Below are 26,351 nucleotides of genomic sequence, written 5' to 3'. Positions count from 1 at the left end.
CGTCGCTAGTAAGATGAGGGTAGACTGTCGCACAATTAAGCTGAATCTCCACTCACGGTGCACATATCCCGCAAAGACAACCTTGTTTTCCGTTGCATGCAAAATTACCGTCTGCCTTTCTACCGAATTCCACCTACGTACTTTACTGGTGCCGCATTCTTGTTATATCCACGTGCTATAACAGGCGTCTACTCTTCATTGAGGAGCTGCAACCGGGGCTGAGTTCCACCTACGCTTCAGCACGGTCAAAATGGCAGGGCTCGTCCGGGATTTGAACCCGGGACCTCCTGCACCCAAAGCAGGAATCATACCCCTAGACCAACGAGCCACCTGGCTGGAGCAGTCAAGTTAATCCCAAGTAGTGGGCCTCACAGGGAACACAAACTTTCACGCGAATTCGCAAGATAAACGCTTTCTGCAGGCAGCACTCACCACTGTTGAGAAGAATATTAAAGGCAACGAATAAAAAGCGAAATAACTTCACCGAGCACTGCTTATGAACAGCCGGCAGTGCCTCAGTTTCGGTATGTGGTTTCTCAGGGTTAAGAGGAGGCGAATGCACTAAACAAAAGAACATCGGGAAACCAAGCACCAACTCATAACGAAAAGATTGCAAAATATACTGCAAGCAAAATTTCCAGAAGACGGATACTGAAGACGCCGCAGACAAAAGAATTATTCTATGCAGTAACGATTATCTAGGAAGCGTGAATTGCATGTGCTGCTCCACCACACAACTTCTTTTGATACTGTTTTACTTATTCTAAATTTTCATTACCTGATCGTCTCTAAAATACTGTGCGGTTATCACCTGGTTTCCAACAGCGATAGTAGTAAGTAAATCGACTACAAAGTCTTTCAAAGTAAGTCAGACACAAAAAAAAAAAAATCGGAGCTGCGTGTAGCTCATGTCATTCGGCTTTCAATCGTGAATCTCCGGCAGGGAGTAGTGGCGTACTTCTGTAATCCAAGCTTCTGGGAGGCCGTTGTGTGGGAGAGATCTGGAAACAACTACAGATTCGACCGTTCCACGAGCTCAGGAACGGCCGCGATGCCTTCATCGAGCTCTGCAGATCGACAGATGATAGTGTGGAAATTTCGGCAAGCGGTGGCTAAGGGTTAAGAGAAGCCAAACACACTAAACACAAGAAAGTCGGGAAACCGAAGCACACAACTCATAACGAAAAGATTGCGGAATGCAGTGCGAAAGCAAAACTTCGAGAAGACCAACTCTGAAGCCATCGGCGAGCTAGGAATTATTCCGCACAAGAAGCGATCATGTAGGAGGAGCGAGCCGAGGCTGTCGCTCGACCACACAATAAATTTTTGCTTAATCCCAATTTGCAGTACCGGTTCGACACTAGAATACTGCGCCTTGGTTCTTCCAAAAGCGATAGTAATAAGCACGTCGACTGCAGTGTCATTTGGGGTAGTGAGTCAGACATGGAGAGGATATGGGGCGGGTGGAATATGCAACGACAGGGGCATTGCAGGGCGGCCGCCGGCTCGTTGCGCTGTGGCGCACCGGTGCCGGCGGCGGCCTGGCTGGGCTGCTGGTGCCTCCATGTAGAGCTGCCGCGGAGCCCAGGCAAAGTGCCGCTAACGAAGCGATTGCCTTTGGTGACATCTTTTGCAATAACGACTGCGCGAATCGACGGTATCTCGTAAGGAAGGAAAGAGCAGCAGCTGCCGCCGAGCCCAGGCGCCGTGCCGAACACGCAGAAGGTCCCCGGCTCGATTGCGGGCGGAAACCCGTTTTCGTCGCACTCAGCAAGACACTTGCTACGATCTCTACTGTGACCATTTAAATCAACTTCAAACGTTCCATCAGCAGGGTGCACATGGCTCAAATGAAACATGAAACGGTTTCAGAACTGGTTGTCGGATTTTAGCGCTGACTTGGAGGCCTGGAAATGCGCGAAACAGCCACCGCCATGCGATTTGTTACCACACCGTTGTACAAAACGCAAGGGCTCGTCCGGGATTTGAACCCGGGACCTCCTGCACCCGAAGCAGGAATCATACCCCTAGACCAACGAGCCTATTCGTTCCGAAAACGCACTGCATGTGAATGACGCCACCTTTGATGGTCTCACCATGTAGGGCTGCAGCTCAGCCAGCGTTCTCCCTGTCTGTCGCGGTTGGATTGTTTTCATCGACGTCTTTTACTGCAGGAACTTCACGAATCGGAGGGAGCTCGTAGCCGATGCCCTTGCTAACACAGAAGAAAAACTGTTGCTATTACGAGTCTCCGGGTGGTACATGAAAAGAACCGTCGTTTCCGTGGTGTAGCGGTTATCACGTCTGCTTTACACGCAGAAGGTCCCCGGTTCGATCCCGGGCGGGAACACAACAATTTTAATCTATATTTCGGATTTCATTTCCGAGATGACCTCACGTCCGCGTATGCAGAGACAAGCAATGTTGTATGCTAGACGGATAGGGCGTCATTTTACTGTCAAATACTGTAGCTCTCTTATTGCACCGGTATTTGGTAACTGAGAACGCCCCTAGCTCCATTATGGCTGGCAAAATTTATAATCCGGTTCTTCAGGGCTACTTCAAGTGCGCTTGCTACTGGCTTTCCTGAGCTCACCCTACTCGCCTTGTCACAGCTCTGTCAAAGTGTGATGCTAACTAATAATGAGAAACTCTTAGCCACGCTCAATCTTACATGCCACCCCTTGGTTGTTGCCGTCGCTAGTAAGATGAGGGTAGACTGTCGCACAATTAAGCTGAATCTCCACTCACGGTGCACATATCCCGCAAAGACAACCTTGTTTTCCGTTGCATGCAAAATTACCGTCTGCCTTTCTACCGAATTCCACCTACGTACTTTACTGGTGCCGCATTCTTGTTATATCCACGTGCTATAACAGGCGTCTACTCTTCATTGAGGAGCTGCAACCGGGGCTGAGTTCCACCTACGCTTCAGCACGGTCAAAATGGCAGGGCTCGTCCGGGATTTGAACCCGGGACCTCCTGCACCCAAAGCAGGAATCATACCCCTAGACCAACGAGCCACCTGGCTGGAGCAGTCAAGTTAATCCCAAGTAGTGGGCCTCACAGGGAACACAAACTTTCACGCGAATTCGCAAGATAAACGCTTTCTGCAGGCAGCACTCACCACTGTTGAGAAGAATATTAAAGGCAACGAATAAAAAGCGAAATAACTTCACCGAGCACTGCTTATGAACAGCCGGCAGTGCCTCAGTTTCGGTATGTGGTTTCTCAGGGTTAAGAGGAGGCGAATGCACTAAACAAAAGAACATCGGGAAACCAAGCACCAACTCATAACGAAAAGATTGCAAAATATACTGCAAGCAAAATTTCCAGAAGACGGATACTGAAGACGCCGCAGACAAAAGAATTATTCTATGCAGTAACGATTATCTAGGAAGCGTGAATTGCATGTGCTGCTCCACCACACAACTTCTTTTGATACTGTTTTACTTATTCTAAATTTTCATTACTTGATCGTCTCTAAAATACTGTGCGGTTATCACCTGGTTTCCAACAGCGATAGTAGTAAGTAAATCGACTACAAAGTCTTTCAAAGTAGGTCAGACACAAAAAAAAAAAAATCGGAGCTGCGTGTAGCTCATGTCATTCTGCTTTCAATCGTGAATCTCCGGCTGGGAGTAGTGGCGTACTTCTGTAATCCAAGCTTCTGGGAGGCCGTTGTGTGGGAGAGATCTGGAAACAACTACAGATTCGACCGTTCCACGAGCTCAGGAACGGCCGCGATGCCTTCATCGAGCTCTGCAGATCGACAGATGATAGTGTGGAAATTTCGGCAAGCGGTGGCTAAGGGTTAAGAGAAGCCAAACACACTAAACACAAGAAAGTCGGGAAACCGAAGCACACAACTCATAACGAAAAGATTGCGGAATGCAGTGCGAAAGCAAAACTTCGAGAAGACCAACTCTGAAGCCATCGGCGAGCTAGGAATTATTCCGCACAAGAAGCGATCATGTAGGAGGAGCGAGCCGAGGCTGTCGCTCGACCACACAATAAATTTTTGCTTAATCCCAATTTGCAGTACCGGTTCGACACTAGAATACTGCGCCTTGGTTCTTCCAAAAGCGATAGTAATAAGCACGTCGACTGCAGTGTCATTTGGGGTAGTGAGTCAGACATGGAGAGGATATGGGGCGGGTGGAATATGCAACGACAGGGGCATTGCAGGGCGGCCGCCGGCTCCTTGCGCTGTGGCGCACCGGTGCCGGCGGCGGCCTGGCTGGGCTGCTGGTGCCTCCATGTAGAGCTGCCGCGGAGCCCAGGCAAAGTGCCGCTAACGAAGCGATTGCCTTTGGTGACATCTTTTGCAATAACGACTGCGCGAATCGACGGTATCTCGTAAGGAAGGAAAGAGCAGCAGCTGCCGCCGAGCCCAGGCGCCGTGCCGAACACGCAGAAGGCCCCCGGCTCGATTGCGGGCGGAAACCCGTTTTCGTCGCACTCAGCAAGACACTTGCTACGATCTCTACTGTGACCATTTAAATCAACTTCAAACGTTCCATCAGCAGGGTGCACATGGCTCAAATGAAACATGAAACGGTTTCAGAACTGGTTGTCGGATTTTAGCGCTGACTTGGAGGCCTGGAAATGCGCGAAACAGCCACCGCCATGCGATTTGTTACCACACCGTTGTACAAAACGCAAGGGCTCGTCCGGGATTTGAACCCGGGACCTCCTGCACCCGAAGCAGGAATCATACCCCTAGACCAACGAGCCTATTCGTTCCGAAAACGCACTGCATGTGAATGACGCCACCTTTGATGGTCTCACCATGTAGGGCTGCAGCTCAGCCAGCGTTCTCCCTGTCTGTCGCGGTTGGATTGTTTTCATCGACGTCTTTTACTGCAGGAACTTCACGAATCGGAGGGAGCTCGTAGCCGATGCCCTTGCTAACACAGAAGAAAAACTGTTGCTATTACGAGTCTCCGGGTGGTACATGAAAAGAACCGTCGTTTCCGTGGTGTAGCGGTTATCACGTCTGCTTTACACGCAGAAGGTCCACGGTTCGATCCCGGGCGGGAACACAACAATTTTAATCTATATTTCGGATTTCATTTCCGAGATGACCTCACGTCCGCGTATGCAGAGACAAGCAATGTTGTATGCTAGACGGATAGGGCGTCATTTTACTGTCAAATACTGTAGCTCTCTTATTGCACCGGTATTTGGTAACTGAGAACGCCCCTAGCTCCATTATGGCTGGCAAAATTTATAATCCGGTTCTTCAGGGCTACTTCAAGTGCGCTTGCTACTGGCTTTCCTGAGCTCACCCTACTCGCCTTGTCACAGCTCTGTCAAAGTGTGATGCTAACTAATAATGAGAAACTCTTAGCCACGCTCAATCTTACATGCCACCCCTTGGTTGTTGCCGTCGCTAGTAAGATGAGGGTAGACTGTCGCACAATTAAGCTGAATCTCCACTCACGGTGCACATATCCCGCAAAGACAACCTTGTTTTCCGTTGCATGCAAAATTACCGTCTGCCTTTCTACCGAATTCCACCTACGTACTTTACTGGTGCCGCATTCTTGTTATATCCACGTGCTATAACAGGCGTCTACTCTTCATTGAGGAGCTGCAACCGGGGCTGAGTTCCACCTACGCTTCAGCACGGTCAAAATGGCAGGGCTCGTCCGGGATTTGAACCCGGGACCTCCTGCACCCAAAGCAGGAATCATACCCCTAGACCAACGAGCCACCTGGCTGGAGCAGTCAAGTTAATCCCAAGTAGTGGGCCTCACAGGGAACACAAACTTTCACGCGAATTCGCAAGATAAACGCTTTCTGCAGGCAGCACTCACCACTGTTGAGAAGAATATTAAAGGCAACGAATAAAAAGCGAAATAACTTCACCGAGCACTGCTTATGAACAGCCGGCAGTGCCTCAGTTTCGGTATGTGGTTTCTCAGGGTTAAGAGGAGGCGAATGCACTAAACAAAAGAACATCGGGAAACCAAGCACCAACTCATAACGAAAAGATTGCAAAATATACTGCAAGCAAAATTTCCAGAAGACGGATACTGAAGACGCCGCAGACAAAAGAATTATTCTATGCAGTAACGATTATCTAGGAAGCGTGAATTGCATGTGCTGCTCCACCACACAACTTCTTTTGATACTGTTTTACTTATTCTAAATTTTCATTACTTGATCGTCTCTAAAATACTGTGCGGTTATCACCTGGTTTCCAACAGCGATAGTAGTAAGTAAATCGACTACAAAGTCTTTCAAAGTAGGTCAGACACAAAAAAAAAAAAATCGGAGCTGCGTGTAGCTCATGTCATTCTGCTTTCAATCGTGAATCTCCGGCTGGGAGTAGTGGCGTACTTCTGTAATCCAAGCTTCTGGGAGGCCGTTGTGTGGGAGAGATCTGGAAACAACTACAGATTCGACCGTTCCACGAGCTCAGGAACGGCCGCGATGCCTTCATCGAGCTCTGCAGATCGACAGATGATAGTGTGGAAATTTCGGCAAGCGGTGGCTAAGGGTTAAGAGAAGCCAAACACACTAAACACAAGAAAGTCGGGAAACCGAAGCACACAACTCATAACGAAAAGATTGCGGAATGCAGTGCGAAAGCAAAACTTCGAGAAGACCAACTCTGAAGCCATCGGCGAGCTAGGAATTATTCCGCACAAGAAGCGATCATGTAGGAGGAGCGAGCCGAGGCTGTCGCTCGACCACACAATAAATTTTTGCTTAATCCCAATTTGCAGTACCGGTTCGACACTAGAATACTGCGCCTTGGTTCTTCCAAAAGCGATAGTAATAAGCACGTCGACTGCAGTGTCATTTGGGGTAGTGAGTCAGACATGGAGAGGATATGGGGCGGGTGGAATATGCAACGACAGGGGCATTGCAGGGCGGCCGCCGGCTCCTTGCGCTGTGGCGCACCGGTGCCGGCGGCGGCCTGGCTGGGCTGCTGGTGCCTCCATGTAGAGCTGCCGCGGAGCCCAGGCAAAGTGCCGCTAACGAAGCGATTGCCTTTGGTGACATCTTTTGCAATAACGACTGCGCGAATCGACGGTATCTCGTAAGGAAGGAAAGAGCAGCAGCTGCCGCCGAGCCCAGGCGCCGTGCCGAACACGCAGAAGGTCCCCGGCTCGATTGCGGGCGGAAACCCGTTTTCGTCGCACTCAGCAAGACACTTGCTACGATCTCTACTGTGACCATTTAAATCAACTTCAAACGTTCCATCAGCAGGGTGCACATGGCTCAAATGAAACATGAAACGGTTTCAGAACTGGTTGTCGGATTTTAGCGCTGACTTGGAGGCCTGGAAATGCGCGAAACAGCCACCGCCATGCGATTTGTTACCACACCGTTGTACAAAACGCAAGGGCTCGTCCGGGATTCGAACCCGGGACCTCCTGCACCCGAAGCAGGAATCATACCCCTAGACCAACGAGCCTATTCGTTCCGAAAACGCACTGCATGTGAATGACGCCACCTTTGATGGTCTCACCATGTAGGGCTGCAGCTCAGCCAGCGTTCTCCCTGTCTGTCGCGGTTGGATTGTTTTCATCGACGTCTTTTACTGCAGGAACTTCACGAATCGGAGGGAGCTCGTAGCCGATGCCCTTGCTAACACAGAAGAAAAACTGTTGCTATTACGAGTCTCCGGGTGGTACATGAAAAGAACCGTCGTTTCCGTGGTGTAGCGGTTATCACGTCTGCTTTACACGCAGAAGGTCCCCGGTTCGATCCCGGGCGGGAACACAACAATTTTAATCTATATTTCGGATTTCATTTCCGAGATGACCTCACGTCCGCGTATGCAGAGACAAGCAATGTTGTATGCTAGACGGATAGGGCGTCATTTTACTGTCAAATACTGTAGCTCTCTTATTGCACCGGTATTTGGTAACTGAGAACGCCCCTAGCTCCATTATGGCTGGCAAAATTTATAATCCGGTTCTTCAGGGCTACTTCAAGTGCGCTTGCTACTGGCTTTCCTGAGCTCACCCTACTCGCCTTGTCACAGCTCTGTTAAAGTGTGATGCTAACTAATAATGAGAAACTCTTAGCCACGCTCAATCTTACATGCCACCCCTTGGTTGTTGCCGTCGCTAGTAAGATGAGGGTAGACTGTCGCACAATTAAGCTGAATCTCCACTCACGGTGCACATATCCCGCAAAGACAACCTTGTTTTCCGTTGCATGCAAAATTACCGTCTGCCTTTCTACCGAATTCCACCTACGTACTTTACTGGTGCCGCATTCTTGTTATATCCACGTGCTATAACAGGCGTCTACTCTTCATTGAGGAGCTGCAACCGGGGCTGAGTTCCACCTACGCTTCAGCACGGTCAAAATGGCAGGGCTCGTCCGGGATTTGAACCCGGGACCTCCTGCACCCAAAGCAGGAATCATACCCCTAGACCAACGAGCCACCTGGCTGGAGCAGTCAAGTTAATCCCAAGTAGTGGGCCTCACAGGGAACACAAACTTTCACGCGAGTTCGCAAGATAAACGCTTTCTGCAGGCAGCACTCACCACTGTTGAGAAGAATATTAAAGGCAACGAATAAAAAGCGAAATAACTTCACCGAGCACTGCTTATGAACAGCCGGCAGTGCCTCAGTTTCGGTATGTGGTTTCTCAGGGTTAAGAGGAGGCGAATGCACTAAACAAAAGAACATCGGGAAACCAAGCACCAACTCATAACGAAAAGATTGCAAAATATACTGCAAGCAAAATTTCCAGAAGACGGATACTGAAGACGCCGCAGACAAAAGAATTATTCTATGCAGTAACGATTATCTAGGAAGCGTGAATTGCATGTGCTGCTCCACCACACAACTTCTTTTGATACTGTTTTACTTATTCTAAATTTTCATTACTTGATCGTCTCTAAAATACTGTGCGGTTATCACCTGGTTTCCAACAGCGATAGTAGTAAGTAAATCGACTACAAAGTCTTTCAAAGTAGGTCAGACACAAAAAAAAAAAAAATCGGAGCTGCGTGTAGCTCATGTCATTCTGCTTTCAATCGTGAATCTCCGGCAGGGAGTAGTGGCGTACTTCTGTAATCCAAGCTTCTGGGAGGCCGTTGTGTGGGAGAGATCTGGAAACAACTACAGATTCGACCGTTCCACGAGCTCAGGAACGGCCGCGATGCCTTCATCGAGCTCTGCAGATCGACAGATGATAGTGTGGAAATTTCGGCAAGCGGTGGCTAAGGGTTAAGAGAAGCCAAACACACTAAACACAAGAAAGTCGGGAAACCGAAGCACACAACTCATAACGAAAAGATTGCGGAATGCAGTGCGAAAGCAAAACTTCGAGAAGACCAACTCTGAAGCCATCGGCGAGCTAGGAATTATTCCGCACAAGAAGCGATCATGTAGGAGGAGCGAGCCGAGGCTGTCGCTCGACCACACAATAAATTTTTGCTTAATCCCAATTTGCAGTACCGGTTCGACACTAGAATACTGCGCCTTGGTTCTTCCAAAAGCGATAGTAATAAGCACGTCGACTGCAGTGTCATTTGGGGTAGTGAGTCAGACATGGAGAGGATATGGGGCGGGTGGAATATGCAACGACAGGGGCATTGCAGGGCGGCCGCCGGCTCCTTGCGCTGTGGCGCACCGGTGCCGGCGGCGGCCTGGCTGGGCTGCTGGTGCCTCCATGTAGAGCTGCCGCGGAGCCCAGGCAAAGTGCCGCTAACGAAGCGATTGCCTTTGGTGACATCTTTTGCAATAACGACTGCGCGAATCGACGGTATCTCGTAAGGAAGGAAAGAGCAGCAGCTGCCGCCGAGCCCAGGCGCCGTGCCGAACACGCAGAAGGTCCCCGGCTCGATTGCGGGCGGAAACCCGTTTTCGTCGCACTCAGCAAGACACTTGCTACGATCTCTACTGTGACCATTTAAATCAACTTCAAACGTTCCATCAGCAGGGTGCACATGGCTCAAATGAAACATGAAACGGTTTCAGAACTGGTTGTCGGATTTTAGCGCTGACTTGGAGGCCTGGAAATGCGCGAAACAGCCACCGCCATGCGATTTGTTACCACACCGTTGTACAAAACGCAAGGGCTCGTCCGGGATTTGAACCCGGGACCTCCTGCACCCGAAGCAGGAATCATACCCCTAGACCAACGAGCCTATTCGTTCCGAAAACGCACTGCATGTGAATGACGCCACCTTTGATGGTCTCACCATGTAGGGCTGCAGCTCAGCCAGCGTTCTCCCTGTCTGTCGCGGTTGGATTGTTTTCATCGACGTCTTTTACTGCAGGAACTTCACGAATCGGAGGGAGCTCGTAGCCGATGCCCTTGCTAACACAGAAGAAAAACTGTTGCTATTACGAGTCTCCGGGTGGTACATGAAAAGAACCGTCGTTTCCGTGGTGTAGCGGTTATCACGTCTGCTTTACACGCAGAAGGTCCCCGGTTCGATCCCGGGCGGGAACACAACAATTTTAATCTATATTTCGGATTTCATTTCCGAGATGACCTCACGTCCGCGTATGCAGAGACAAGCAATGTTGTATGCTAGACGGATAGGGCGTCATTTTACTGTCAAATACTGTAGCTCTCTTATTGCACCGGTATTTGGTAACTGAGAACGCCCCTAGCTCCATTATGGCTGGCAAAATTTATAATCCGGTTCTTCAGGGCTACTTCAAGTGCGCTTGCTACTGGCTTTCCTGAGCTCACCCTACTCGCCTTGTCACAGCTCTGTTAAAGTGTGATGCTAACTAATAATGAGAAACTCTTAGCCACGCTCAATCTTACATGCCACCCCTTGGTTGTTGCCGTCGCTAGTAAGATGAGGGTAGACTGTCGCACAATTAAGCTGAATCTCCACTCACGGTGCACATATCCCGCAAAGACAACCTTGTTTTCCGTTGCATGCAAAATTACCGTCTGCCTTTCTACCGAATTCCACCTACGTACTTTACTGGTGCCGCATTCTTGTTATATCCACGTGCTATAACAGGCGTCTACTCTTCATTGAGGAGCTGCAACCGGGGCTGAGTTCCACCTACGCTTCAGCACGGTCAAAATGGCAGGGCTCGTCCGGGATTTGAACCCGGGACCTCCTGCACCCAAAGCAGGAATCATACCCCTAGACCAACGAGCCACCTGGCTGGAGCAGTCAAGTTAATCCCAAGTAGTGGGCCTCACAGGGAACACAAACTTTCACGCGAATTCGCAAGATAAACGCTTTCTGCAGGCAGCACTCACCACTGTTGAGAAGAATATTAAAGGCAACGAATAAAAAGCGAAATAACTTCACCGAGCACTGCTTATGAACAGCCGGCAGTGCCTCAGTTTCGGTATGTGGTTTCTCAGGGTTAAGAGGAGGCGAATGCACTAAACAAAAGAACATCGGGAAACCAAGCACCAACTCATAACGAAAAGATTGCAAAATATACTGCAAGCAAAATTTCCAGAAGACGGATACTGAAGACGCCGCAGACAAAAGAATTATTCTATGCAGTAACGATTATCTAGGAAGCGTGAATTGCATGTGCTGCTCCACCACACAACTTCTTTTGATACTGTTTTACTTATTCTAAATTTTCATTACCTGATCGTCTCTAAAATACTGTGCGGTTATCACCTGGTTTCCAACAGCGATAGTAGTAAGTAAATCGACTACAAAGTCTTTCAAAGTAGGTCAGACACAAAAAAAAAAAATCGGAGCTGCGTGTAGCTCATGTCATTCTGCTTTCAATCGTGAATCTCCGGCTGGGAGTAGTGGCGTACTTCTGTAATCCAAGCTTCTGGGAGGCCGTTGTGTGGGAGAGATCTGGAAACAACTACAGATTCGACCGTTCCACGAGCTCAGGAACGGCCGCGATGCCTTCATCGAGCTCTGCAGATCGACAGATGATAGTGTGGAAATTTCGGCAAGCGGTGGCTAAGGGTTAAGAGAAGCCAAACACACTAAACACAAGAAAGTCGGGAAACCGAAGCACACAACTCATAACGAAAAGATTGCGGAATGCAGTGCGAAAGCAAAACTTCGAGAAGACCAACTCTGAAGCCATCGGCGAGCTAGGAATTATTCCGCACAAGAAGCGATCATGTAGGAGGAGCGAGCCGAGGCTGTCGCTCGACCACACAATAAATTTTTGCTTAATCCCAATTTGCAGTACCGGTTCGACACTAGAATACTGCGCCTTGGTTCTTCCAAAAGCGATAGTAATAAGCACGTCGACTGCAGTGTCATTTGGGGTAGTGAGTCAGACATGGAGAGGATATGGGGCGGGTGGAATATGCAACGACAGGGGCATTGCAGGGCGGCCGCCGGCTCCTTGCGCTGTGGCGCACCGGTGCCGGCGGCGGCCTGGCTGGGCTGCTGGTGCCTCCATGTAGAGCTGCCGCGGAGCCCAGGCAAAGTGCCGCTAACGAAGCGATTGCCTTTGGTGACATCTTTTGCAATAACGACTGCGCGAATCGACGGTATCTCGTAAGGAAGGAAAGAGCAGCAGCTGCCGCCGAGCCCAGGCGCCGTGCCGAACACGCAGAAGGTCCCCGGCTCGATTGCGGGCGGAAACCCGTTTTCGTCGCACTCAGCAAGACACTTGCTACGATCTCTACTGTGACCATTTAAATCAACTTCAAACGTTCCATCAGCAGGGTGCACATGGCTCAAATGAAACATGAAACGGTTTCAGAACTGGTTGTCGGATTTTAGCGCTGACTTGGAGGCCTGGAAATGCGCGAAACAGCCACCGCCATGCGATTTGTTACCACACCGTTGTACAAAACGCAAGGGCTCGTCCGGGATTTGAACCCGGGACCTCCTGCACCCGAAGCAGGAATCATACCCCTAGACCAACGAGCCTATTCGTTCCGAAAACGCACTGCATGTGAATGACGCCACCTTTGATGGTCTCACCATGTAGGGCTGCAGCTCAGCCAGCGTTCTCCCTGTCTGTCGCGGTTGGATTGTTTTCATCGACGTCTTTTACTGCAGGAACTTCACGAATCGGAGGGAGCTCGTAGCCGATGCCCTTGCTAACACAGAAGAAAAACTGTTGCTATTACGAGTCTCCGGGTGGTACATGAAAAGAACCGTCGTTTCCGTGGTGTAGCGGTTATCACGTCTGCTTTACACGCAGAAGGTCCCCGGTTCGATCCCGGGCGGGAACACAACAATTTTAATCCATATTTCGGATTTCATTTCCGAGATGACCTCACGTCCGCGTATGCAGAGACAAGCAATGTTGTATGCTAGACGGATAGGGCGTCATTTTACTGTCAAATACTGTAGCTCTCTTATTGCACCGGTATTTGGTAACTGAGAACGCCCCTAGCTCCATTATGGCTGGCAAAATTTATAATCCGGTTCTTCAGGGCTACTTCAAGTGCGCTTGCTACTGGCTTTCCTGAGCTCACCCTACTCGCCTTGTCACAGCTCTGTTAAAGTGTGATGCTAACTAATAATGAGAAACTCTTAGCCACGCTCAATCTTACATGCCACCCCTTGGTTGTTGCCGTCGCTAGTAAGATGAGGGTAGACTGTCGCACAATTAAGCTGAATCTCCACTCACGGTGCACATATCCCGCAAAGACAACCTTGTTTTCCGTTGCATGCAAAATTACCGTCTGCCTTTCTACCGAATTCCACCTACGTACTTTACTGGTGCCGCATTCTTGTTATATCCACGTGCTATAACAGGCGTCTACTCTTCATTGAGGAGCTGCAACCGGGGCTGAGTTCCACCTACGCTTCAGCACGGTCAAAATGGCAGGGCTCGTCCGGGATTTGAACCCGGGACCTCCTGCACCCAAAGCAGGAATCATACCCCTAGACCAACGAGCCACCTGGCTGGAGCAGTCAAGTTAATCCCAAGTAGTGGGCCTCACAGGGAACACAAACTTTCACGCGAATTCGCAAGATAAACGCTTTCTGCAGGCAGCACTCACCACTGTTGAGAAGAATATTAAAGGCAACGAATAAAAAGCGAAATAACTTCACCGAGCACTGCTTATGAACAGCCGGCAGTGCCTCAGTTTCGGTATGTGGTTTCTCAGGGTTAAGAGGAGGCGAATGCACTAAACAAAAGAACATCGGGAAACCAAGCACCAACTCATAACGAAAAGATTGCAAAATATACTGCAAGCAAAATTTCCAGAAGACGGATACTGAAGACGCCGCAGACAAAAGAATTATTCTATGCAGTAACGATTATCTAGGAAGCGTGAATTGCATGTGCTGCTCCACCACACAACTTCTTTTGATACTGTTTTACTTATTCTAAATTTTCATTACCTGATCGTCTCTAAAATACTGTGCGGTTATCACCTGGTTTCCAACAGCGATAGTAGTAAGTAAATCGACTACAAAGTCTTTCAAAGTAGGTCAGACACAAAAAAAAAAAATCGGAGCTGCGTGTAGCTCATGTCATTCTGCTTTCAATCGTGAATCTCCGGCTGGGAGTAGTGGCGTACTTCTGTAATCCAAGCTTCTGGGAGGCCGTTGTGTGGGAGAGATCTGGAAACAACTACAGATTCGACCGTTCCACGAGCTCAGGAACGGCCGCGATGCCTTCATCGAGCTCTGCAGATCGACAGATGATAGTGTGGAAATTTCGGCAAGCGGTGGCTAAGGGTTAAGAGAAGCCAAACACACTAAACACAAGAAAGTCGGGAAACCGAAGCACACAACTCATAACGAAAAGATTGCGGAATGCAGTGCGAAAGCAAAACTTCGAGAAGACCAACTCTGAAGCCATCGGCGAGCTAGGAATTATTCCGCACAAGAAGCGATCATGTAGGAGGAGCGAGCCGAGGCTGTCGCTCGACCACACAATAAATTTTTGCTTAATCCCAATTTGCAGTACCGGTTCGACACTAGAATACTGCGCCTTGGTTCTTCCAAAAGCGATAGTAATAAGCACGTCGACTGCAGTGTCATTTGGGGTAGTGAGTCAGACATGGAGAGGATATGGGGCGGGTGGAATATGCAACGACAGGGGCATTGCAGGGCGGCCGCCGGCTCCTTGCGCTGTGGCGCACCGGTGCCGGCGGCGGCCTGGCTGGGCTGCTGGTGCCTCCATGTAGAGCTGCCGCGGAGCCCAGGCAAAGTGCCGCTAACGAAGCGATTGCCTTTGGTGACATCTTTTGCAATAACGACTGCGCGAATCGACGGTATCTCGTAAGGAAGGAAAGAGCAGCAGCTGCCGCCGAGCCCAGGCGCCGTGCCGAACACGCAGAAGGTCCCCGGCTCGATTGCGGGCGGAAACCCGTTTTCGTCGCACTCAGCAAGACACTTGCTACGATCTCTACTGTGACCATTTAAATCAACTTCAAACGTTCCATCAGCAGGGTGCACATGGCTCAAATGAAACATGAAACGGTTTCAGAACTGGTTGTCGGATTTTAGCGCTGACTTGGAGGCCTGGAAATGCGCGAAACAGCCACCGCCATGCGATTTGTTACCACACCGTTGTACAAAACGCAAGGGCTCGTCCGGGATTTGAACCCGGGACCTCCTGCACCCGAAGCAGGAATCATACCCCTAGACCAACGAGCCTATTCGTTCCGAAAACGCACTGCATGTGAATGACGCCACCTTTGATGGTCTCACCATGTAGGGCTGCAGCTCAGCCAGCGTTCTCCCTGTCTGTCGCGGTTGGATTGTTTTCATCGACGTCTTTTACTGCAGGAACTTCACGAATCGGAGGGAGCTCGTAGCCGATGCCCTTGCTAACACAGAAGAAAAACTGTTGCTATTACGAGTCTCCGGGTGGTACATGAAAAGAACCGTCGTTTCCGTGGTGTAGCGGTTATCACGTCTGCTTTACACGCAGAAGGTCCCCGGTTCGATCCCGGGCGGGAACACAACAATTTTAATCCATATTTCGGATTTCATTTCCGAGATGACCTCACGTCCGCGTATGCAGAGACAAGCAATGTTGTATGCTAGACGGATAGGGCGTCATTTTACTGTCAAATACTGTAGCTCTCTTATTGCACCGGTATTTGGTAACTGAGAACGCCCCTAGCTCCATTATGGCTGGCAAAATTTATAATCCGGTTCTTCAGGGCTACTTCAAGTGCGCTTGCTACTGGCTTTCCTGAGCTCACCCTACTCGCCTTGTCACAGCTCTGTTAAAGTGTGATGCTAACTAATAATGAGAAACTCTTAGCCACGCTCAATCTTACATGCCACCCCTTGGTTGTTGCCGTCGCTAGTAAGATGAGGGTAGACTGTCGCACAATTAAGCTGAATCTCCACTCACGGTGCACATATCCCGCAAAGACAACCTTGTTTTCCGTTGCATGCAAAATTACCGTCTGCCTTTCTACCGAATTCCACCTACGTACTTTACTGGTGCCGCATTCTTGTTATATCCACGTGCTATAACAGGCGTCTACTCTTCATTGAGGAGCTGCAACCGGGGCTGAGTTCCACCTACGCTTCAGCACGGTCAAAATGGCAGGGCTCGTCCGGGATTTGAACCCGGGACCTCCTGCACCCAAAGCAGGAATCATACCCCTAGACCAACGAGCCACCTGGCTGGAGCAGTCAAGTTAATCCCAAGTAGTGGGCCTCACAGGGAACACAAACTTTCACGCGAATTCGCAAGATAAACGCTTTCTGCAGGCAGCACTCACCACTGTTGAGAAGAATATTAAAGGCAACGAATAAAAAGCGAAATAACTTCACCGAGCACTGCTTATGAACAGCCGGCAGTGCCTCAGTTTCGGTATGTGGTTTCTCAGGGTTAAGAGGAGGCGAATGCACTAAACAAAAGAACATCGGGAAACCAAGCACCAACTCATAACGAAAAGATTGCAAAATATACTGCAAGCAAAATTTCCAGAAGACGGATACTGAAGACGCCGCAGACAAAAGAATTATTCTATGCAGTAACGATTATCTAGGAAGCGTGAATTGCATGTGCTGCTCCACCACACAACTTCTTTTGATACTGTTTTACTTATTCTAAATTTTCATTACCTGATCGTCTCTAAAATACTGTGCGGTTATCACCTGGTTTCCAACAGCGATAGTAGTAAGTAAATCGACTACAAAGTCTTTCAAAGTAGGTCAGACACAAAAAAAAAAAAAATCGGAGCTGCGTGTAGCTCATGTCATTCTGCTTTCAATCGTGAATCTCCGGCTGGGAGTAGTGGCGTACTTCTGTAATCCAAGCTTCTGGGAGGCCGTTGTGTGGGAGAGATCTGGAAACAACTACAGATTCGACCGTTCCACGAGCTCAGGAACGGCCGCGATGCCTTCATCGAGCTCTGCAGATCGACAGATGATAGTGTGGAAATTTCGGCAAGCGGTGGCTAAGGGTTAAGAGAAGCCAAACACACTAAACACAAGAAAGTCGGGAAACCGAAGCACACAACTCATAACGAAAAGATTGCGGAATGCAGTGCGAAAGCAAAACTTCGAGAAGACCAACTCTGAAGCCATCGGCGAGCTAGGAATTATTCCGCACAAGAAGCGATCATGTAGGAGGAGCGAGCCGAGGCTGTCGCTCGACCACACAATAAATTTTTGCTTAATCCCAATTTGCAGTACCGGTTCGACACTAGAATACTGCGCCTTGGTTCTTCCAAAAGCGATAGTAATAAGCACGTCGACTGCAGTGTCATTTGGGGTAGTGAGTCAGACATGGAGAGGATATGGGGCGGGTGGAATATGCAACGACAGGGGCATTGCAGGGCGGCCGCCGGCTCCTTGCGCTGTGGCGCACCGGTGCCGGCGGCGGCCTGGCTGGGCTGCTGGTGCCTCCATGTAGAGCTGCCGCGGAGCCCAGGCAAAGTGCCGCTAACGAAGCGATTGCCTTTGGTGACATCTTTTGCAATAACGACTGCGCGAATCGACGGTATCTCGTAAGGAAGGAAAGAGCAGCAGCTGCCGCCGAGCCCAGGCGCCGTGCCGAACACGCAGAAGGTCCCCGGCTCGATTGCGGGCGGAAACCCGTTTTCGTCGCACTCAGCAAGACACTTGCTACGATCTCTACTGTGACCATTTAAATCAACTTCAAACGTTCCATCAGCAGGGTGCACATGGCTCAAATGAAACATGAAACGGTTTCAGAACTGGTTGTCGGATTTTAGCGCTGACTTGGAGGCCTGGAAATGCGCGAAACAGCCACCGCCATGCGATTTGTTACCACACCGTTGTACAAAACGCAAGGGCTCGTCCGGGATTTGAACCCGGGACCTCCTGCACCCGAAGCAGGAATCATACCCCTAGACCAACGAGCCTATTCGTTCCGAAAACGCACTGCATGTGAATGACGCCACCTTTGATGGTCTCACCATGTAGGGCTGCAGCTCAGCCAGCGTTCTCCCTGTCTGTCGCGGTTGGATTGTTTTCATCGACGTCTTTTACTGCAGGAACTTCACGAATCGGAGGGAGCTCGTAGCCGATGCCCTTGCTAACACAGAAGAAAAACTGTTGCTATTACGAGTCTCCGGGTGGTACATGAAAAGAACCGTCGTTTCCGTGGTGTAGCGGTTATCACGTCTGCTTTACACGCAGAAGGTCCCCGGTTCGATCCCGGGCGGGAACACAACAATTTTAATCTATATTTCGGATTTCATTTCCGAGATGACCTCACGTCCGCGTATGCAGAGACAAGCAATGTTGTATGCTAGACGGATAGGGCGTCATTTTACTGTCAAATACTGTAGCTCTCTTATTGCACCGGTATTTGGTAACTGAGAACGCCCCTAGCTCCATTATGGCTGGCAAAATTTATAATCCGGTTCTTCAGGGCTACTTCAAGTGCGCTTGCTACTGGCTTTCCTGAGCTCACCCTACTCGCCTTGTCACAGCTCTGTTAAAGTGTGATGCTAACTAATAATGAGAAACTCTTAGCCACGCTCAATCTTACATGCCACCCCTTGGTTGTTGCCGTCGCTAGTAAGATGAGGGTAGACTGTCGCACAATTAAGCTGAATCTCCACTCACGGTGCACATATCCCGCAAAGACAACCTTGTTTTCCGTTGCATGCAAAATTACCGTCTGCCTTTCTACCGAATTCCACCTACGTACTTTACTGGTGCCGCATTCTTGTTATATCCACGTGCTATAACAGGCGTCTACTCTTCATTGAGGAGCTGCAACCGGGGCTGAGTTCCACCTACGCTTCAGCACGGTCAAAATGGCAGGGCTCGTCCGGGATTTGAACCCGGGACCTCCTGCACCCAAAGCAGGAATCATACCCCTAGACCAACGAGCCACCTGGCTGGAGCAGTCAAGTTAATCCCAAGTAGTGGGCCTCACAGGGAACACAAACTTTCACGCGAATTCGCAAGATAAACGCTTTCTGCAGGCAGCACTCACCACTGTTGAGAAGAATATTAAAGGCAACGAATAAAAAGCGAAATAACTTCACCGAGCACTGCTTATGAACAGCCGGCAGTGCCTCAGTTTCGGTATGTGGTTTCTCAGGGTTAAGAGGAGGCGAATGCACTAAACAAAAGAACATCGGGAAACCAAGCACCAACTCATAACGAAAAGATTGCAAAATATACTGCAAGCAAAATTTCCAGAAGACGGATACTGAAGACGCCGCAGACAAAAGAATTATTCTATGCAGTAACGATTATCTAGGAAGCGTGAATTGCATGTGCTGCTCCACCACACAACTTCTTTTGATACTGTTTTACTTATTCTAAATTTTCATTACCTGATCGTCTCTAAAATACTGTGCGGTTATCACCTGGTTTCCAACAGCGATAGTAGTAAGTAAATCGACTACAAAGTCTTTCAAAGTAGGTCAGACACAAAAAAAAAAAAAATCGGAGCTGCGTGTAGCTCATGTCATTCTGCTTTCAATCGTGAATCTCCGGCTGGGAGTAGTGGCGTACTTCTGTAATCCAAGCTTCTGGGAGGCCGTTGTGTGGGAGAGATCTGGAAACAACTACAGATTCGACCGTTCCACGAGCTCAGGAACGGCCGCGATGCCTTCATCGAGCTCTGCAGATCGACAGATGATAGTGTGGAAATTTCGGCAAGCGGTGGCTAAGGGTTAAGAGAAGCCAAACACACTAAACACAAGAAAGTCGGGAAACCGAAGCACACAACTCATAACGAAAAGATTGCGGAATGCAGTGCGAAAGCAAAACTTCGAGAAGACCAACTCTGAAGCCATCGGCGAGCTAGGAATTATTCCGCACAAGAAGCGATCATGTAGGAGGAGCGAGCCGAGGCTGTCGCTCGACCACACAATAAATTTTTGCTTAATCCCAATTTGCAGTACCGGTTCGACACTAGAATACTGCGCCTTGGTTCTTCCAAAAGCGATAGTAATAAGCACGTCGACTGCAGTGTCATTTGGGGTAGTGAGTCAGACATGGAGAGGATATGGGGCGGGTGGAATATGCAACGACAGGGGCATTGCAGGGCGGCCGCCGGCTCCTTGCGCTGTGGCGCACCGGTGCCGGCGGCGGCCTGGCTGGGCTGCTGGTGCCTCCATGTAGAGCTGCCGCGGAGCCCAGGCAAAGTGCCGCTAACGAAGCGATTGCCTTTGGTGACATCTTTTGCAATAACGACTGCGCGAATCGACGGTATCTCGTAAGGAAGGAAAGAGCAGCAGCTGCCGCCGAGCCCAGGCGCCGTGCCGAACACGCAGAAGGTCCCCGGCTCGATTGCGGGCGGAAACCCGTTTTCGTCGCACTCAGCAAGACACTTGCTACGATCTCTACTGTGACCATTTAAATCAACTTCAAACGTTCCATCAGCAGGGTGCACATGGCTCAAATGAAACATGAAACGGTTTCAGAACTGGTTGTCGGATTTTAGCGCTGACTTGGAGGCCTGGAAATGCGCGAAACAGCCACCGCCATGCGATTTGTTACCACACCGTTGTACAAAACGCAAGGGCTCGTCCGGGATTTGAACCCGGGACCTCCTGCACCCGAAGCAGGAATCATACCCCTAGACCAACGAGCCTATTCGTTCCGAAAACGCACTGCATGTGAATAACGCCACCTTTGATGGTCTCACCATGTAGGGCTGCAGCTCAGCCAGCGTTCTCCCTGTCTGTCGCGGTTGGATTGTTTTCATCGACGTCTTTTACTGCAGGAACTTCACGAATCGGAGGGAGCTCGTAGCCGATGCCCTTGCTAACACAGAAGAAAAACTGTTGCTATTACGAGTCTCCGGGTGGTACATGAAAAGAACCGTCGTTTCCGTGGTGTAGCGGTTATCACGTCTGCTTTACACGCAGAAGGTCCCCGGTTCGATCCCGGGCGGGAACACAACAATTTTAATCTATATTTCGGATTTCATTTCCGAGATGACCTCACGTCCGCGTATGCAGAGACAAGCAATGTTGTATGCTAGACGGATAGGGCGTCATTTTACTGTCAAATACTGTAGCTCTCTTATTGCACCGGTATTTGGTAACTGAGAACGCCCCTAGCTCCATTATGGCTGGCAAAATTTATAATCCGGTTCTTCAGGGCTACTTCAAGTGCGCTTGCTACTGGCTTTCCTGAGCTCACCCTACTCGCCTTGTCACAGCTCTGTTAAAGTGTGATGCTAACTAATAATGAGAAACTCTTAGCCACGCTCAATCTTACATGCCACCCCTTGGTTGTTGCCGTCGCTAGTAAGATGAGGGTAGACTGTCGCACAATTAAGCTGAATCTCCACTCACGGTGCACATATCCCGCAAAGACAACCTTGTTTTCCGTTGCATGCAAAATTACCGTCTGCCTTTCTACCGAATTCCACCTACGTACTTTACTGGTGCCGCATTCTTGTTATATCCACGTGCTATAACAGGCGTCTACTCTTCATTGAGGAGCTGCAACCGGGGCTGAGTTCCACCTACGCTTCAGCACGGTCAAAATGGCAGGGCTCGTCCGGGATTTGAACCCGGGACCTCCTGCACCCAAAGCAGGAATCATACCCCTAGACCAACGAGCCACCTGGCTGGAGCAGTCAAGTTAATCCCAAGTAGTGGGCCTCACAGGGAACACAAACTTTCACGCGAATTCGCAAGATAAACGCTTTCTGCAGGCAGCACTCACCACTGTTGAGAAGAATATTAAAGGCAACGAATAAAAAGCGAAATAACTTCACCGAGCACTGCTTATGAACAGCCGGCAGTGCCTCAGTTTCGGTATGTGGTTTCTCAGGGTTAAGAGGAGGCGAATGCACTAAACAAAAGAACATCGGGAAACCAAGCACCAACTCATAACGAAAAGATTGCAAAATATACTGCAAGCAAAATTTCCAGAAGACGGATACTGAAGACGCCGCAGACAAAAGAATTATTCTATGCAGTAACGATTATCTAGGAAGCGTGAATTGCATGTGCTGCTCCACCACACAACTTCTTTTGATACTGTTTTACTTATTCTAAATTTTCATTACCTGATCGTCTCTAAAATACTGTGCGGTTATCACCTGGTTTCCAACAGCGATAGTAGTAAGTAAATCGACTACAAAGTCTTTCAAAGTAGGTCAGACACAAAAAAAAAAAATCGGAGCTGCGTGTAGCTCATGTCATTCTGCTTTCAATCGTGAATCTCCGGCTGGGAGTAGTGGCGTACTTCTGTAATCCAAGCTTCTGGGAGGCCGTTGTGTGGGAGAGATCTGGAAACAACTACAGATTCGACCGTTCCACGAGCTCAGGAACGGCCGCGATGCCTTCATCGAGCTCTGCAGATCGACAGATGATAGTGTGGAAATTTCGGCAAGCGGTGGCTAAGGGTTAAGAGAAGCCAAACACACTAAACACAAGAAAGTCGGGAAACCGAAGCACACAACTCATAACGAAAAGATTGCGGAATGCAGTGCGAAAGCAAAACTTCGAGAAGACCAACTCTGAAGCCATCGGCGAGCTAGGAATTATTCCGCACAAGAAGCGATCATGTAGGAGGAGCGAGCCGAGGCTGTCGCTCGACCACACAATAAATTTTTGCTTAATCCCAATTTGCAGTACCGGTTCGACACTAGAATACTGCGCCTTGGTTCTTCCAAAAGCGATAGTAATAAGCACGTCGACTGCAGTGTCATTTGGGGTAGTGAGTCAGACATGGAGAGGATATGGGGCGGGTGGAATATGCAACGACAGGGGCATTGCAGGGCGGCCGCCGGCTCCTTGCGCTGTGGCGCACCGGTGCCGGCGGCGGCCTGGCTGGGCTGCTGGTGCCTCCATGTAGAGCTGCCGCGGAGCCCAGGCAAAGTGCCGCTAACGAAGCGATTGCCTTTGGTGACATCTTTTGCAATAACGACTGCGCGAATCGACGGTAAGGAAGGAAAGAGCAGCAGCTGCCGCCGAGCCCAGGCGCCGTGCCGAACACGCAGAAGGTCCCCGGCTCGATTGCGGGCGGAAACCCGTTTTCGTCGCACTCAGCAAGACACTTGCTACGATCTCTACTGTGACCATTTAAATCAACTTCAAACGTTCCATCAGCAGGGTACACATGGCTCAAATGAAACATGAAACGGTTTCAGAACTGGTTGTCGGATTTTAGCGCTGACTTGGAGGCCTGGAAATGCGCGAAACAGCCACCGCCATGCGATTTGTTACAACACCGTTGTACAAAACGCAAGGGCTCGTCCGGGATTTGAACCCGGGACCTCCTGCACCCGAAGCAGGAATCATACCCCTAGACCAACGAGCCTATTCGTTCCGAAAACGCACTGCATGTGAATGACGCCACCTTTGATGGTCTCACCATGTAGGGCTGCAGCTCAGCCAGCGTTCTCCCTGTCTGTCGCGGTTGGATTGTTTTCATCGACGTCTTTTACTGCAGGAACTTCACGAATCGGAGGGAGCTCGTAGCCGATGCCCTTGCTAACACAGAAGAAAAACTGTTGCTATTACGAGTCTCCGGGTGGTACATGAAAAGAACCGTCGTTTCCGTGGTGTAGCGGTTATCACGTCTGCTTTACACGCAGAAGGTCCCCGGTTCGATCCTGGGCGGGAACACAACAATTTTAATCTATATTTCGGATTTCATTTCCGAGATGACCTCACGTCCGCGTATGCAGAGACAAGCAATGTTGTATGCTAGACGGATAGGGCGTCATTTTACTGTCAAATACTGTAGCTCTCTTATTGCACCGGTATTTGGTAACTGAGAACGCCCCTAGCTCCATTATGGCTGGCAAAATTTATAATCCGGTTCTTCAGGGCTACTTTAAGTGCGCTTGCTACTGGCTTTCCTGAGCTCACCCTACTCGCCTTGTCACAGCTCTGTTAAAGTGTGATGCTAACTAATAATGAGAAACTCTTAGCCACGCTCAATCTTACATGCCACCCCTTGGTTGTTGCCGTCGCTAGTAAGATGAGGGTAGACTGTCGCACAATTAAGCTGAATCTCCACTCACGGTGCACATATCCCGCAAAGACAACCTTGTTTTCCGTTGCATGCAAAATTACCGTCTGCCTTTCTACCGAATTCCACCTACGTACTTTACTGGTGCCGCATTCTTGTTATATCCACGTGCTATAACAGGCGTCTACTCTTCATTGAGGAGCTGCAACCGGGGCTGAGTTCCACCTACGCTTCAGCACGGTCAAAATGGCAGGGCTCGTCCGGGATTTGAACCCGGGACCTCCTGCACTCAAAGCAGGAATCATACCCCTAGACCAACGAGCCACCTGGCTGGAGCAGTCAAGTTAATCCCAAGTAGTGGGCCTCACAGGGAACACAAACTTTCACGCGAATTCGCAAGATAAACGCTTTCTGCAGGCAGCACTCACCACTGTTGAGAAGAATATTAAAGGCAACGAATAAAAAGCGAAATAACTTCACCGAGCACTGCTTATGAACAGCCGGCAGTGCCTCAGTTTCGGTATGTGGTTTCTCAGGGTTAAGAGGAGGCGAATGCACTAAACAAAAGAACATCGGGAAACCAAGCACCAACTCATAACGAAAAGATTGCAAAATATACTGCAAGCAAAATTTCCAGAAGACGGATACTGAAGACGCCGCAGACAAAAGAATTATTCTATGCAGTAACGATTATCTAGGAAGCGTGAATTGCATGTGCTGCTCCACCACACAACTTCTTTTGATACTGTTTTACTTATTCTAAATTTTCATTACCTGATCGTCTCTAAAATACTGTGCGGTTATCACCTGGTTTCCAACAGCGATAGTAGTAAGTAAATCGACTACAAAGTCTTTCAAAGTAGGTCAGACACAAAAAAAAAAATCGGAGCTGCGTGTAGCTCATGTCATTCTGCTTTCAATCGTGAATCTCCGGCTGGGAGTAGTGGCGTACTTCTGTAATCCAAGCTTCTGGGAGGCCGTTGTGTGGGAGAGATCTGGAAACAACTACAGATTCGACCGTTCCACGAGCTCAGGAACGGCCGCGATGCCTTCATCGAGCTCTGCAGATCGACAGATGATAGTGTGGAAATTTCGGCAAGCGGTGGCTAAGGGTTAAGAGAAGCCAAACACACTAAACACAAGAAAGTCGGGAAACCGAAGCACACAACTCATAACGAAAAGATTGCGGAATGCAGTGCGAAAGCAAAACTTCGAGAAGACCAACTCTGAAGCCATCGGCGAGCTAGGAATTATTCCGCACAAGAAGCGATCATGTAGGAGGAGCGAGCCGAGGCTGTCGCTCGACCACACAATAAATTTTTGCTTAATCCCAATTTGCAGTACCGGTTCGACACTAGAATACTGCGCCTTGGTTCTTCCAAAAGCGATAGTAATAAGCACGTCGACTGCAGTGTCATTTGGGGTAGTGAGTCAGACATGGAGAGGATATGGGGCGGGTGGAATATGCAACGACAGGGGCATTGCAGGGCGGCCGCCGGCTCCTTGCGCTGTGGCGCACCGGTGCCGGCGGCGGCCTGGCTGGGCTGCTGGTGCCTCCATGTAGAGCTGCCGCGGAGCCCAGGCAAAGTGCCGCTAACGAAGCGATTGCCTTTGGTGACATCTTTTGCAATAACGACTGCGCGAATCGACGGTATCTCGTAAGGAAGGAAAGAGCAGCAGCTGCCGCCGAGCCCAGGCGCCGTGCCGAACACGCAGAAGGTCCCCGGCTCGATTGCGGGCGGAAACCCGTTTTCGTCGCACTCAGCAAGACACTTGCTACGATCTCTACTGTGACCATTTAAATCAACTTCAAACGTTCCATCAGCAGGGTGCACATGGCTCAAATGAAACATGAAACGGTTTCAGAACTGGTTGTCGGATTTTAGCGCTGACTTGGAGGCCTGGAAATGCGCGAAACAGCCACCGCCATGCGATTTGTTACCACACCGTTGTACAAAACGCAAGGGCTCGTCCGGGATTTGAACCCGGGACCTCCTGCACCCGAAGCAGGAATCATACCCCTAGACCAACGAGCCTATTCGTTCCGAAAACGCACTGCATGTGAATGACGCCACCTTTGATGGTCTCACCATGTAGGG

General features: G+C 49.7%; 29 non-coding genes across 29 annotated transcripts; 9 read left to right on the top strand and 20 right to left on the bottom strand.

Annotated features, from left to right (window-relative positions):
• Positions 1-256: 256 nt before the first annotated feature.
• Trnap-ugg lies at positions 257-328 on the bottom strand. Its single transcript has one exon. It is a non-coding gene; the product is annotated as a tRNA-Pro (tRNA).
• Positions 329-1,970: 1,642 nt separating this feature from the next.
• Trnap-cgg lies at positions 1,971-2,042 on the bottom strand. Its single transcript has one exon. It is a non-coding gene; the product is annotated as a tRNA-Pro (tRNA).
• Positions 2,043-2,277: 235 nt separating this feature from the next.
• Trnav-uac lies at positions 2,278-2,350 on the top strand. Its single transcript has one exon. It is a non-coding gene; the product is annotated as a tRNA-Val (tRNA).
• Positions 2,351-2,951: 601 nt separating this feature from the next.
• Trnap-ugg lies at positions 2,952-3,023 on the bottom strand. The gene has a single exon. It is a non-coding gene; the product is annotated as a tRNA-Pro (tRNA).
• Positions 3,024-4,665: 1,642 nt separating this feature from the next.
• Trnap-cgg lies at positions 4,666-4,737 on the bottom strand. The gene has a single exon. It is a non-coding gene; the product is annotated as a tRNA-Pro (tRNA).
• A 235-nt stretch (positions 4,738-4,972) lies between these two features.
• Positions 4,973-5,045, top strand: Trnav-uac. Its single transcript has one exon. It is a non-coding gene; the product is annotated as a tRNA-Val (tRNA).
• Positions 5,046-5,646: 601 nt separating this feature from the next.
• Positions 5,647-5,718, bottom strand: Trnap-ugg. Its single transcript has one exon. It is a non-coding gene; the product is annotated as a tRNA-Pro (tRNA).
• A 1,642-nt stretch (positions 5,719-7,360) lies between these two features.
• Trnap-cgg lies at positions 7,361-7,432 on the bottom strand. Its single transcript has one exon. It is a non-coding gene; the product is annotated as a tRNA-Pro (tRNA).
• A 235-nt stretch (positions 7,433-7,667) lies between these two features.
• Trnav-uac lies at positions 7,668-7,740 on the top strand. Its single transcript has one exon. It is a non-coding gene; the product is annotated as a tRNA-Val (tRNA).
• A 601-nt stretch (positions 7,741-8,341) lies between these two features.
• On the bottom strand, positions 8,342-8,413 carry Trnap-ugg. Its single transcript has one exon. It is a non-coding gene; the product is annotated as a tRNA-Pro (tRNA).
• A 1,643-nt stretch (positions 8,414-10,056) lies between these two features.
• Trnap-cgg lies at positions 10,057-10,128 on the bottom strand. The gene has a single exon. It is a non-coding gene; the product is annotated as a tRNA-Pro (tRNA).
• A 235-nt stretch (positions 10,129-10,363) lies between these two features.
• Positions 10,364-10,436, top strand: Trnav-uac. The gene has a single exon. It is a non-coding gene; the product is annotated as a tRNA-Val (tRNA).
• A 601-nt stretch (positions 10,437-11,037) lies between these two features.
• Trnap-ugg lies at positions 11,038-11,109 on the bottom strand. The gene has a single exon. It is a non-coding gene; the product is annotated as a tRNA-Pro (tRNA).
• A 1,641-nt stretch (positions 11,110-12,750) lies between these two features.
• On the bottom strand, positions 12,751-12,822 carry Trnap-cgg. Its single transcript has one exon. It is a non-coding gene; the product is annotated as a tRNA-Pro (tRNA).
• Positions 12,823-13,057: 235 nt separating this feature from the next.
• On the top strand, positions 13,058-13,130 carry Trnav-uac. The gene has a single exon. It is a non-coding gene; the product is annotated as a tRNA-Val (tRNA).
• A 601-nt stretch (positions 13,131-13,731) lies between these two features.
• On the bottom strand, positions 13,732-13,803 carry Trnap-ugg. The gene has a single exon. It is a non-coding gene; the product is annotated as a tRNA-Pro (tRNA).
• Positions 13,804-15,444: 1,641 nt separating this feature from the next.
• On the bottom strand, positions 15,445-15,516 carry Trnap-cgg. Its single transcript has one exon. It is a non-coding gene; the product is annotated as a tRNA-Pro (tRNA).
• Positions 15,517-15,751: 235 nt separating this feature from the next.
• On the top strand, positions 15,752-15,824 carry Trnav-uac. The gene has a single exon. It is a non-coding gene; the product is annotated as a tRNA-Val (tRNA).
• Positions 15,825-16,425: 601 nt separating this feature from the next.
• On the bottom strand, positions 16,426-16,497 carry Trnap-ugg. Its single transcript has one exon. It is a non-coding gene; the product is annotated as a tRNA-Pro (tRNA).
• Positions 16,498-18,140: 1,643 nt separating this feature from the next.
• Positions 18,141-18,212, bottom strand: Trnap-cgg. The gene has a single exon. It is a non-coding gene; the product is annotated as a tRNA-Pro (tRNA).
• A 235-nt stretch (positions 18,213-18,447) lies between these two features.
• Trnav-uac lies at positions 18,448-18,520 on the top strand. Its single transcript has one exon. It is a non-coding gene; the product is annotated as a tRNA-Val (tRNA).
• A 601-nt stretch (positions 18,521-19,121) lies between these two features.
• Positions 19,122-19,193, bottom strand: Trnap-ugg. The gene has a single exon. It is a non-coding gene; the product is annotated as a tRNA-Pro (tRNA).
• A 1,643-nt stretch (positions 19,194-20,836) lies between these two features.
• Trnap-cgg lies at positions 20,837-20,908 on the bottom strand. The gene has a single exon. It is a non-coding gene; the product is annotated as a tRNA-Pro (tRNA).
• A 235-nt stretch (positions 20,909-21,143) lies between these two features.
• On the top strand, positions 21,144-21,216 carry Trnav-uac. Its single transcript has one exon. It is a non-coding gene; the product is annotated as a tRNA-Val (tRNA).
• A 601-nt stretch (positions 21,217-21,817) lies between these two features.
• Trnap-ugg lies at positions 21,818-21,889 on the bottom strand. The gene has a single exon. It is a non-coding gene; the product is annotated as a tRNA-Pro (tRNA).
• A 1,634-nt stretch (positions 21,890-23,523) lies between these two features.
• Trnap-cgg lies at positions 23,524-23,595 on the bottom strand. Its single transcript has one exon. It is a non-coding gene; the product is annotated as a tRNA-Pro (tRNA).
• Positions 23,596-23,830: 235 nt separating this feature from the next.
• Positions 23,831-23,903, top strand: Trnav-uac. The gene has a single exon. It is a non-coding gene; the product is annotated as a tRNA-Val (tRNA).
• A 601-nt stretch (positions 23,904-24,504) lies between these two features.
• Trnas-uga lies at positions 24,505-24,576 on the bottom strand. Its single transcript has one exon. It is a non-coding gene; the product is annotated as a tRNA-Ser (tRNA).
• Positions 24,577-26,216: 1,640 nt separating this feature from the next.
• Positions 26,217-26,288, bottom strand: Trnap-cgg. Its single transcript has one exon. It is a non-coding gene; the product is annotated as a tRNA-Pro (tRNA).
• Positions 26,289-26,351: the final 63 nt, after the last annotated feature.

Source organism: Schistocerca americana, chromosome 2, assembly GCF_021461395.2.
Source record: "Schistocerca americana isolate TAMUIC-IGC-003095 chromosome 2, iqSchAmer2.1, whole genome shotgun sequence".
NCBI lineage: Eukaryota > Metazoa > Arthropoda > Insecta > Orthoptera > Acrididae > Schistocerca > Schistocerca americana.
This window is presented reverse-complemented; position numbering and strand designations above follow the sequence as displayed.